At 45.3% G+C, this 12,975-nt stretch overlaps 1 long non-coding RNA gene across 1 annotated transcript in view; it reads right to left on the bottom strand.

Moving 5' to 3' along the window:
• Nucleotides 1-12,125, bottom strand: part of LOC129383624 (uncharacterized) — a 41,435-nt gene extending 29,310 nt beyond the window's left edge. Inside the window, exons 1-2 of the long non-coding RNA XR_008611486.2 lie at nucleotides 11,979-12,125; nucleotides 3,181-3,306 (exon numbers count right to left, since the gene is read on the bottom strand). This is a non-coding gene — a long non-coding RNA (uncharacterized lncRNA). The remainder of the gene's footprint in view (nucleotides 1-3,180; nucleotides 3,307-11,978) is intronic.
• Between the last annotated feature and the right edge of the window lie 850 nt (nucleotides 12,126-12,975).

Raw genomic sequence — 12,975 nt, 5'->3', positions numbered from 1 at the left:
CGTGTCCATTCGTCGTTGAAACGTTGCAGGCGCAGAACACAAACCGAAGGGAAGCACCTGGGATTCATAAAGTCCGTCGGGCATCACAAAATCGGTTTTCGCACGGTCTCTCTCATCAATATCTATTTTCCAGTTGCCGCTTTTAGTGTCCGTTGACGAAAAGTAACGTGCGTTTAGTAGCCTGTCCAGTGATCCGTCGATACGCGGTTGGGGATAAACGTGTTTCTTTATGATCTGGTTGAGTTTTCGACAGCCCACGCAGAAGCGCACGCTACCGTCCTTCTTTTTCACCATATGACAATATGACAATATGACAGGCTATGCCCAAGGACTCTTAGATGGCCGAATAACCCCGTCCTCAAGCATCGTCTTCAATGGTGTTTGTATGGCCTCGCGCTCTTTCGGTGCTACACGATAAGGATTCTGCCGAATTTGTCTGGGGTTGGCTTCGGTGACAACATGGTGCTTAGGCTACGTTTGCACTTCGGAAACGGCAAGCGAGCGGAAAAGCCAAAGTGGCCGGAAAATATATCCGCGCATGTACAATATGTTGACATTTGTTTGCCACTGCAGCGGAAACCACTGCCGCTTTCGCCCACATCCATCTAGCTTTCGTACGTTTGTCCGCGTGGTGGCGCAGTTCATCACACTATTTCAAGACATACGTTCATTCATTGACCCTTCAGTTACTAAAAGCTATAATTTCGCGCAACTGCGCGCGTCGTTTTTAACTGTAGTCTACCATGGAAGATAACAAAGACATATTTTCGATAGTTTTAGCTAGTTGCTTTTCCTAAAGATAGACAATGAACAACGGAAAACGTTAAATTTTGCGACCAGGTGTTTAGACGTTAGTGCAGCTTCCGGTGAAGAGGAACCGGTTTCCACTTCCTCGCGGTGAAAAAAAATCGGTCCGAGACCGATTTTTTCGCCACCTGGTTTTCCGCCCGTTACTAGCGACCGTCAAGACGTCCAACTATGGCTGATCCGGCGGGCCCAGATGGCAGCGGTATCCAGCGGAGCCCTGGACTAGGGGCGGACGGCCATTGCTAAGAAGATGGAAGACACCATCTGACTCCGCGAAATTCATAAAATTTTCTCGAGCTCAATAAACGTTTTTCCTCCTCCTCCTCTTTCGCCCGTTGTTCCGCCGAGGCGGGCGGATATTGCGAAGCTCTGTCCGCTTCCACCTGCTCTAAAACCAAGTGTGAATGGCGTCTAGTGAGCGGCGTCTGACTAACTTGTGATGTAGATCAGAAGCAGCTCTTCAATTCAACGATGAGCTCAAGAAGGCTGTTGCGTTCGACGGGCCATAAGTTGGGACTGATATCAACCACAGGGGCAGGCATGGCCGTGGTGGACACCGCGTGCTCGACTGAGAGACAGTCCTGTAGCAACACCCATGCCTTTACCAATGTGTCGACGTTCCCTGGTAAAATTCGTCAGTAGCATTTCAGCATGTCCGTCGCGTACTTTAATTACGGGCCTGGCGATGGAAACGTCTTGACTCAGCACCATTCCGTCGATATCTTCATTGACGCAAGTCCCAGTGTTCAAATTGTTGCAGATTACAGGTACAAGGGAACAGCTTCGCAGCGAAAGCGTGATGTCATCGGCGATACGTTAGCGGTGTCGCTGGTTTTCCGTGGGGTCGACGTCGTCTGAGCTCGTAGAACTAGTAACGACGAGGTCGCGGACATTAATCACTGCACCATACTCTCTCATGAAATCCATCCCCAATATAAGTTCCTTACAACACTCAAAGATAATGATGAGGGTGGCAACGAAGGCTGCACCGGCGATTACTATTCTGGCTGCGCATTTTCCAATCAGCGCCATCCACTGGCCGCCGGCTGTTCTGACGTTGGTCGCGGTCCACAGCGTCTTCATTTTTCTCAGGCTGTCGGCCAGCTTTCGACTTATTATTGAAAAATGCGAACCAGTATCGACGAGAACGGGCACCTGATGGTTGGCAATGCAAATGACAGGATCACCGCTGACGGCGTTGGTGATAGGGAGTGTGGTTGGAGTAGTCGGAGTTTTAAAGTCGTCGATCGTCGGTGCTGGAGGCTCTTGGAAAGCTAGACGGTTTGCAACCTCACCCCCGGAGGTCGCTGCCTCTAGTTTCTCTGACGCGAGCTAGGAGACCTGCTCCTAGAGGCGTCAGGAAAACCGCGATGGGTCGGTGGGGTGTAACGAGCGGGAGAAGGGGAACGCGATCGAGGCGCCGTTGAACCTTCCGACCAAGAGTTTGTAGAATTGCCGTCGCCGGTACGTGCAGCATCAAACAGGGGGTAATTGCAGTTGGGGAGTCTTGGATACCCAGCTGCACGGTAGTGGCACGCGCGGTAAACATGTCCTACTTCTCCACAATGAAAGCATAGCGGCCAGCGGTCAGCGCTGCGCCACAAATTTGTCTTTGGAAGCGGGTAGCCGACACGGGATTCGCCGTGAGACCGGAGGCGAAGCGATGGGCTGCGGTTTACAAAAGTTGGTCTCAAATTCCCTGTAAACGTTGGATGTGCGATCGGAATGCATAAACTCCGCAACGAACAAGATAGCTTTATTCTGGAAAGTGTGGCATGTGTACATTGTAAGCATGCCGCTCAGGCGCCTCAGCCAGAAAGAATCTTTTCTTTGCGTGCATGTGTTTGCCTGCATGTGTGAATGTACCTAAACTTCATTGCTTGTAGATGAGCTGCTGCTTTTTTTTCCAAGCAATAAAAAATCCATCAAAGCATATTGGGTAGTGTGCCTAACACGGAAATTTACATTCCTGCAGCGGCATTAGCTCGAATCTAAGAGGAGGCCGTCATGGAACAATTTTACTTTTCTCCGTGCTATGACGATGTTGAAGCTCGGGATGATGAGGCGGGCTGACGAATAATAAGTAACGCCGATGATGACAGCGGCTATCGTCAGTGTAATTAATTGTACGGATGGACAAGACAAACCCTGTTCAGACCAATTAACAGCTGTCGCAGCAAAACTTATTAAACGAGTTCAGCCGTACTGTGCGGCCGAGATGAGGACAGTGCCAAAGAAAGCATGTAAGAGAAGTTTGGTTGAGATTCGTTGGCCTCTATAATTTGCTGGAGTTGCCATTACAATTGCTATACCTCCTCTAGGGAAGTCCGTAGATATGCATTGTGATATAAACAGCTCGAATAAAATGCTCACCTGGTCAATCCTCTTTATGGCACCTGATAGCATTGGATCACATCCTCTGTACCGTATTGTTATCGCAATCCCCAATAGAGTGCACGAAGCATATGGTAGAAGAAGGGAGCACCTGAGAACACGGTTCTGCACATATACAAAGAGAATTTAGGTAAAAATCTCCAGCACTTCCTTTCTTGTAATACTCTATAGCGCAATTCAAAAACCTTGGCCATACTTCTGGTTTTGACGGTCACAAATTAGCCGTCAGTGCTGTACGTCACAACGCTATACTGATATATTATTTGAAAGAGTGTACGTTTTGACGTAATCGTAGTTCACATTTTCTACTGGTATTACAACACTTCGTTGCTTGTAACAACATTTTCAACTGTGTTTGCTGATGCGAACATTCTACTGCTGTGATGTGCGTAACATCACATGAAGATCATACTCAAGGCAACTCCTAGCCGTAGGCAAATGCTGCCGCCGAATACCTACTTGTAAAAAAGCCACATGCGCGCTCCCAGCCTGGTGCTTGGCCATTATGGGACCATTATGCCACCGAATTGATGTGCCGCTTCGTATGAAAGACAGTATTGGCATACGTCCTACGCATACGTTGGTTTATAGCGTAGGCCAGAGCATGAGCAAAATTGCGGGCACAGACACTACGCCTCTTCGACTTAGTCCTGAATTAAAACTGTGACTTATATAATTCAAGGCCGAGGCTGACAGCACGGAACATGACTGTGGAATTGTTTAAGAGCAAGAAGCTTTGATAGTCCGAAACGTCTAGGCGTTTTTTTTTCCTTGTTTCATCTTGCATGGAGAATTATAGCCTTAAAGCATTAGAAAAATTAGTGATCCGCAGCACTATGACCAAGAGAAAGCTAAGACTAGAAAAACAAATGAGAGCAGTGCTCAAAACACATCAATGAAATAAAATGACAACCGTTCCACTATGTCAAGATGGAATGGCAGCGAAAACTCACGACAGTCAAGGCTCTGAAACGAAAAGCAAAATGTTTTCGCTGCCATTCCATCTTCACGGAGTGGAATGGTTGTAATTTTTACGCGTTGCGGTCCGGCGTCGTTGCTCGTTGGGAGGTGTCCGGGAGCGCGATTGTCGTTTTCGTTCAGCATCGCGGGAGCATTCTTCATCGGTGGTCGCTTCGCGCCAGCGCCGTTTACATTCTCGTTGCTGCTCCCTCCGACGTACCTCGTACGCATATTGTTCTTCGGGTGTACGAACTATACGTGTCAGCCCCATCATAGAGCAGCTGTTTTCAGAGCCGATACAACTCCTGCTTATATACTGTGATAACCTTGACGTCACGCTATTGTACACGGCGCCCGTTCTAATCCGTTCCGCATTTTGACATCTGCGCCGCCACACTTCACCCGGATGGGTTGGTTACAAATAGCAAAGTCCGTTTCTCTTTCCGGACGGCGAAAAAACTACGGAAGGCTAGTCGAATCGAGATTTAACTGTAAAACTTGATGGCTGTCAGGCACGGACGCTACACGTCTAAGTCTAAGGAAAATATAGTTTTTTCACGTGTTATGGCATATTATTTTCAGTTATGCACACAAACAGCTCAATGTGCTTTGACATGACAAATGAGACCGGCCCGCAAATATATAAGCACCCGCCATCCTCGGCTATCAATTGTGGTCTCTGGCCAATCAGTCGAATGAGCGCGTTCCAACGCTTACGCGCGTTAGCTCGGGCGGCGCAGACAGAAGTTAATCACATTAGTAGGACTGCAATACCGCTATCGTAAAAATACTACTTAGGTCGCCATCTTCGGTGACTGCTTAGGTTTTGTGAATCGAATTGCGCTAACTATTGACGGATGTACAGAATTTTGCGTGTATGCCACTATGACATATATGCACTTTTTTTTAGACTACAGCGCTCATATTTGCAGCGGTGGGCACCACAAACTTGCTGATCTTGCGAAGACTTTTTAAGCTTTAAGAACGGATTTTTTTTTCTTAAGATTCTTCTTGCGCCAAAATTCGTTCGTAATTTTGCAAAGGGAATTCCTCCCCTAGGTTTTTTACGGCATTAAGTGGTGAAACAACAAACATTATCTATTTGTCCTCAGGACCCGCCGTGGTTACTTAGGCTATATTGTTAGGCTGCTAAGCTGAGGTCGCGGGATCGAATCCCGGTCACGGCGGCCGCATTTCGATGGGGTTGAGATGCGAAAACACCCATGTACTTAAATTTACTTGCATGTTAAACAACTCCTGGTGATCCAAATTTCCGGAGTCCCCCCACTACGACATGCCTCATAACCAGCAAGTGGTTTTGGCACGTAAAACTCCATAATTTAATTTTATTATTTGTCCTCAGGACAGTGAAATCTACGCCCACGATGACAGAAATACTAAACCGAAGCGGAACGCCCCGTGCACTTCTTTCGCGGGGCTTGGCACGTCTTCTGCCTCTGACTTTATTCAAGTAAATCAGGCCACTGAAGAGGACAGTGCAATCATTAACTGGGCTGGTTAACTGGGCGTGCCTGGAGACAGCATATTCTGCTGCCGCGTGTTTCACCCAGCATGCTTGCTGCTGCTTAGAGTTTCTTTAGAACTTATATTTAGATTTAGGTTCCTCAGTGAGGTATGCAGCTTAGCTCTTGCTGATTAAAAACAACATGATAGTCCTTGGTGATATATGAAACAGCCGCCAGATTATGTAGGGGACGAAATTTCTAGAAACACCCATCTCTCGTTCATACGATGTCGCGATTGTTTGAAACCTGAGTGAGTCTAAACCGTAGTTACCGTTTTTTGCGCCAAATATAGAGGTGATTAGATTCTTTTATAGTCGTTTACCGTCTCTAATCTACCGCCTACATAAAGATATATCACGTAGTGTTCCCGTGAGCAAGTCATCCTGTATAATTGGTTTCGAAAGTGGTTTTTGCATATGTGTTAACATCTTGACCATGTGATGCATGCAAGTGCACTAGAATGCTAAATCGGCATTTGTTTATAATTAACAAAATAAAAAAAATACTGCTGCAATAAAAAAGCAGTGATTTGCTGTTAGAAGTGACAATATTGAATCCACATGTAGAAGTACATAAACACCACGGTGTAAACTGTATCTCAGAGACAAAAGGAGCTAAAGCCGAAAGTTCAGGTGACAAAACGGAAAAAAGAAAACGCCTCCACATTCAAGCGCAAGAATTGTATGCCTTCGAGCTTTCTTCACTGAAGGAGATGCCATAATCCGTTGTACAACAATTTGGTCAAGACATAGTCGATACATTCCCAGTGCTGAGTTTCCGAATATACAGGACCATACGTTTTCGTCGACGGTCATGTCGAAACTGAAACTATAAAAAGGAGTGACGTCGGGATTTTCACTACGGCAGTAATATCATGTTGCCATTTGGGCTTCAGTGAGCAGGCTGCATAGATATGCAAGACAACTTTTAATACCAATGCATCTCGGCACGCAAACGCGCATAAAAAAATGTCGATGGCATTACCTAAAATAGAGGCAAATTTGGCACACAGATACTCCACTTATTTTCTGTGTACAGCTATCTGTATAGAAAAACAAAAAAAAGAATGTGAAAGGGGTGTCTGTACTGCACTAGCAAAGCTGCGCCATGCATTGGTAAGAAGATGGGTTCATTGTGTCCATAAAACGTAAAACTTCTAATCTGGACGCAAGAAAATCTGACAAAAATAGCTCTCTTTTGGTTTTGTATAAATAAATAGTTAGCGCCTCCAAATAAGCAGTGGGCACATTCGGTGCCGATGATTCGGCACCAACTCTACTCCTTGAGGAATTAACGACGGATTGTAGTGGGGTGCAGCTTTTCAAAGTCCGTGATAATACGGAAATTTACTAAGGATACCAATTTACTAATTCCTTACTATACTTAGTAAATTTCCTGGGTGATTGATTCTTTTCTTTCTTGAAAGTGATAACCTAGAAACAGAAACAAACCCCCAGAAAAAGTTTTTATTAGAGTCAAGCTACACGCAGAACACGCCAAACAGTATAAACTGTTGGAAAGGCAACCTCAGTGCCATGTATGTCCATGGCCTGCGCACGGCTACGAATACAAAAGAAAATGAACACCGCGGCGCAACCAAAACTCCCTGTTTCAAGCGCCGACACCACCTCAACCTCTCTTGAGATTGTGGCTAACGTTATTGCTCCGCAAACAGACGGGCGTCCACGCCAGTCTTTACCGTCAGCCAAGGATACAAGCTCTCACAGAACATGCTCTCAGGAACATGCTCTCAGTCAAGGAACATGTTCTCAGGAACGGAGGAAGCCTAAAAGCAGTGAAGAAGAAACTAGAAATTGGCAAGAATCAGATGTATGGGTTAAGAGACAAAGTCGGCAATATCAGTACTAATATGGATGAGATAGTTCACGTGGCTGAGGAGTTCCATAGAGATTTATACAGTACCAGTGGCACCCACGACGATAACGGAAGAGAGAATAGTCTAGAGGAATTCGAAATTCCACAGGTAACGCCGGAAGAAGAAAGCCTTGGGAGCTATGCAAAGGGAGAAGGCGGCTGGGGAGGATCACGCAACCGCAGATTTGTTGAAGGATGGTCAGCAGGTTGTTCTAGAGAAACTGGCCACCCTGTATACGCAATGCCTCATGACCTCGAGCGTACCGGAATCTTGGCAGAACGCTAACATAATCCTAATCCATAAGAAAGGGGATGTTAAAGACTTGAAAAATTATAGACCGATCAGCTTACTGTCAGTAGCCTACAAACTATTTACTAAGGTAATTGCAAATAGAATCAGGAACACTTTAGACTTCTGTCAAGCAAAGGACCAGACAAGATTCCGTAAGGGCTACTCAACAATAGACCGTATTCACACTAACAATCAGGTGAAAGAGAAATGTGCGGAATATAACCAACCGTTATATATAGCTTTCATTGATTACGGGAAAGCGTTTGATTCTGTCGAAACCTCAGCAGTCATGGAGGCATTACGGAATCAGAGTGTAGACGAGCCGCATGTAAAATTACTGAAAGATATCTACAGCGGATCACACAGCGGATCCACAGTCACCGTAATCCTCCATAAAGAAAGCAACAAAATCCCAATAAAGAAAGGCGTCATGCAGGGAGATACGATCTCTCCAATGCTATTCACAGCGTGTTTACACGAGGTATTCAGAGGCCTGGATTGGGAAGAATTGGGGATAAATGTTAATGGAGAATACCTTAGTAACTTGCGATTCGCTGATGATATTGCCCTGCTTAGTAACTCAGGAGACCAATTGCAATACATGCTCACTGACCTGGAGAGGCAAAGCAGAAGAGTGGGTCTAAAAATTAATCTACAGGAAACTACAGTAATGTTTAACAGTCTCGGAAGAGAACAGCGATTTACCATAGGTAGCGAGGCACTGGAAGTGGTAAGGGAATACATCTACTTATGGCAGGTAGTGACGGCAGATCCGGATTATGAGACGGAAATAATCAGAAGAATAAGAAAGGGCTGGGGTGCGTTTGGCAGGCATTCTCAGGTCATGAACAGCAGGTTGCCATTACCCCTCAAGAGAAAAGTGTATAATAGCTGTGTCTTAGCAGCACTCATCTACGGGGCAGCAACCTGGAGGCTTACGAAAAGGGTTCTACTTAAATTGAGGACGACGCGACGAGCAATTGAAAGAAGAATGATGGGTGTAACGTTAAGGGATAAGAAAAGAGCAGATTGGGTGAGGGAACGAACGCGAGGTAATGACACCTATGTTGAAATCAAGAAAAAGAAATTGGCATGGGCAGGACATGTAATGAGGAGGGAAGATAACCGATGGTCATTGAGGGTTACGGAGTGGATTCCAAGGGAAGGGAAGCGTAGCAGGGGACGGCAGAAAGTTAGGTGGGCGGATGATATTAAGAAGTTTGCAGGGACGACATGGCCACAATTAGTACTTGACCGGGGTTGTTGGAGAAGTATGGGAGACGCCTTTGCCCTGCAGTGGGCGTAACCAGGCTGATGATGATGATAAAGGATACAAGGTAACATAGCAATGTGGCTACCTGGGCTGGTTAGCGATTCGTACTAATAGTAAACAGCGCGTAAAAGATAAAGACGAAATGGAACCAGACGTACCAAACGCTGTCCCAAGACGCGCAGACTCGATACCGTTTAGGTAAGTTGTCTCAGAAAAGGGATCCTGGCAAAATCATTTGGGGCGGCTCTTAAAAGGTAAGTTGCAACTTTTCACCGTAGATGACCCTCCATGATGCGAAATTCAGGACAGGTCGTAGAAATTTTGATGCAGTAATCACGCAGCTGCATCAAAGCTTCCTCGGTCGACATAAATTACCTGCATAATTCAAAAGATATTCTGAAGGACACTGAAGAAGGTATTGATAATTTTGGAGTTTTGCAATTCCGAAATATGCTGGCATGAGCGCTCGTAGGTTGCTTCAGCTCTTCGTACCTCACGTCCACTTTCGTGGTATGAAACGAGAGTATTTACTATAAAAAAGAGGGCGTTTCAATTGAGTCTACCATAACTCCGTGTGTGGTGACTTGTGTTGACACATGAGGTTCCGAAATAAGGACTACATTCGGTCCAGATATTAGAACAGTGTTCTCAGCGGTTCTCACGCGCTGGCTATATGAGCCTCGTGCGCAGAAGAAGCCACGCTTTCTATTCACATCCGCCCATAGTAAATTAGTAAATAAGGCAACTGTGCAACCACATATCTCAAGTGCTTTGGACAAGTCCCGCCACCACGCCTAGAGGGCGGGGGGGGGGGGCAGTTTCTTAGCGCAGGCGAAGCGTCTAGAAGGAACAGCTTACCGAGAACCGTTCTTTGTCTCAGTAGGTGAGGCAGTTCATCAGAAGAAACAAAACAACAAGGCAGCGTTGGTGACGGAGGGCTACAAAGTTGAGCAGATAAGCTCGACAATATCGCCATCATACCTTGTCTACATTGCATGTCCCATCGTCTCAAGAAAATATGACAACACTTTGACGTTAAACTTGTCTTCAGTGCTCCGAACAGGCTATCACAGTTAGCAAGCAGGAACTACTGTAAAAAATGCTGGCTCTCTCGTAATCCAGAGCAGATGTCAGCATGAAATGGCTACCGGAAAAGCAGATCGGTTAGGGTAATCACTACAATTCCTGAAAACTCACAACCATCACAACCATCCGCGGCTCACCGAGTGATGCCGGCCTAGGGACGCAGCCTGGCGCCATCTCTCAAAGGAGGTGGCCCAAAACCTGTGCCACAGAACTCGCGGAGGGCTGGTTTTAAAAAGAGCACCGGCAACCCTGTCTGGCTCAATGCCAAAACATGACAATCAAGTGTTTGGTGCACTGTATCTGGCTTTTGAACATCGCGATTGGAAATGACAAATAGAAGTTCAGCGTAGTAAAAGTTACAGCTTGAGTGGCAATTGAAGCAACAGTAGGGAGTATTCAGAAGCAGCATATTTTTCTAACTTGTTTGTGCAATGACTAGCATATGCGATGCGGTCTTGTACTCCATTTACCGCTACTCCATATCCCTTACTGCGTGCCTTTGTTGAATTTCCCGCAGTAGATTTAATTCACGTGTAAGCTTGGAAAAGACAGCCTGGGTACTGTTTTCCAGCGTCAGCATTTTCATGTATCGATTATTACATACGCGTTTCACACAGTAAACTCAAGAAAGCGCATTGACTCGCGCAGCAGCGACAAACATTTTTTTAGAAAATCTACATCTGAGAAAGTGTAGTTCAACTTTTTGAGGTTTCAGCTTGTACATGCTCAAAACTGTTTTGAAGGTCATTGGTGTACCGCACGCGGCAAATGAATTTCCGCATCGTGAGTACCTGGGTGCATATCAGCGTTGAAAAAATAAATAGCGAGGTGTTTGTTCAGATCCTCTAAATACTTTTCAAAGGTTAAACAAACAGAGTGAATCTGGCTAAGATAGCTCTGAAAATAAACTTGGCAGATCCATAACAGCTCTAATGAAGAATGCTGGTCTTGTAGTCTAGTCCTTTTACAGGCTTAATTCTGTAAGCGCAAAACTAAAAAAAAATGCTTGAACGTACGCTATGTATTGTTTCCGCAGCACACACGCCTCAAAGGCAGTCGCGACCACATTCTTGATAACTGCCGCATTATAGCACCCCACATCGGTGTTCCTGATGTACACTTTATGCCACGTGGGTGCTGGATGTGTTTTAATACCATCTCTACCTTCAGGAGAAGAAATCTCGTATAATAGGCCTCGTTAATTGTACTATTAACGGGGGTAAACATAGCTACAAATGAACGTCAAAAGTTGCCGGAGCACACATCTGCGTTTTATGCTTTCTGTTTTTTTGTATGCCACGCCACGTAGGCTAATACAAGACAGTCAATCATGCCATGAAATAAGATTTCGGAATGTTCCATGAGTAATATTTTATCTATATTAAGATTACATGCTCCTCAACAAGTTGGTTAGTGCATGTCGGTTTAAGAAGTGCTACACCTGTGCCTGTTTTCTTTCATCCTGTATTAATGTGTGCGCTTTTCGACCCGACTGATTCTGCTATGTATGCTGGCATTTATTTTAAGTTTTACAAATGGTGTTCTAGCGCTCTTTAATGTTATTTAAAAGTTGCTTGTTCAATGTTAGCCAAAACAAAGGCGAAATAAAAATGAGCTGGTCCTGTACAACTAATAGAAATCAAGTTTTAGTAAAGAAAACAAACCCCGCTAATTGCTTTCTTGGTTCTTGTTTCTTGTTCACGCATACTCTCATATAAAAAGAGGAAAGGAACATATTCGTTGTGCTTGCAAAATCTCTACTTACTCTCCCATGTACACCCTCATGTGCATCTCACTCAGTGGCTGCACCGTTGAGTTTGCGGACAGCGAGTCCACCATGATCTTTCCAAGCACAACGGCAGGGGCGACCAAGATATTGATGAACTGCATGCAATCCGTTCATACCACTCCACGGAGGCCTCCCTAAAGAAAGCACATAGAATGTAAGCTGGCACAAGTTCAGACGAGACGGGTAGATTAAATTTCCTCTCATAATAAAGACCATATTCTTGCTTTAGACTTCCTAGGCTTCCCATATCCCACATTACAAAAGACTTATAAAATTAGGAAATCAAAGTCCTCAAATTTTATAGAGACAGGGTATAAACCTATTGTTTAATTAACGCGTAAAATCCCCGCTAGAGCAAGCAAAGACTAAAGAGTACGCATTTTAATTTGTATCTTTAGGTACAGATAGCTTTCTGAGTGCTAGCAAAACTACTAAAACCAAAACGAAAAAAGTTCAGAAAGCATATATCGTGCGCGGTAAACCAGCGGACAAGGAAGCCAGGAAAGTACAAAAGACGACTTTGTTTTCATTGAGCCAATATATTTCCGAATGAAGGTAACAGCTACGATGATATCTTCGTTGCCAATAAAGAAAAATAAAAATAAAAATATATCTGTGCCCTTACACTTTGTGGAGAAGGATGACAAGCGACGCTCTGAATGCGGGGCCCTTATTGGCGAACTCTACCTCCACCGCGGGTAGGCCCGACATTGCACTATCTTCGGGGTCAGCCCACGTATGGGGCGTCCTTAACGCCTGCTTCACCTCCGCCGCCGCTCGGCCATCTATTGCACTATCTCAGGGATCGGCTCACGTATGGGGAGTTTTTTGCTTACAACGACACGAAAATGCCCTTGGACTGTAGAGGTATACAGCTTCGCTGTAGAATGGAAGACGCCTTACCATTGCATGGAAGAGAACCTAAAAGCACAATCGACAGCTGCGGCCATCTTCCAGTTCATCTGCAGTGAAC

The sequence above is a fragment of the Dermacentor andersoni genome, chromosome 8 (genome assembly GCF_023375885.2).
Source record: "Dermacentor andersoni chromosome 8, qqDerAnde1_hic_scaffold, whole genome shotgun sequence".
Lineage (NCBI taxonomy): Eukaryota > Metazoa > Arthropoda > Arachnida > Ixodida > Ixodidae > Dermacentor > Dermacentor andersoni.
This window is presented reverse-complemented; position numbering and strand designations above follow the sequence as displayed.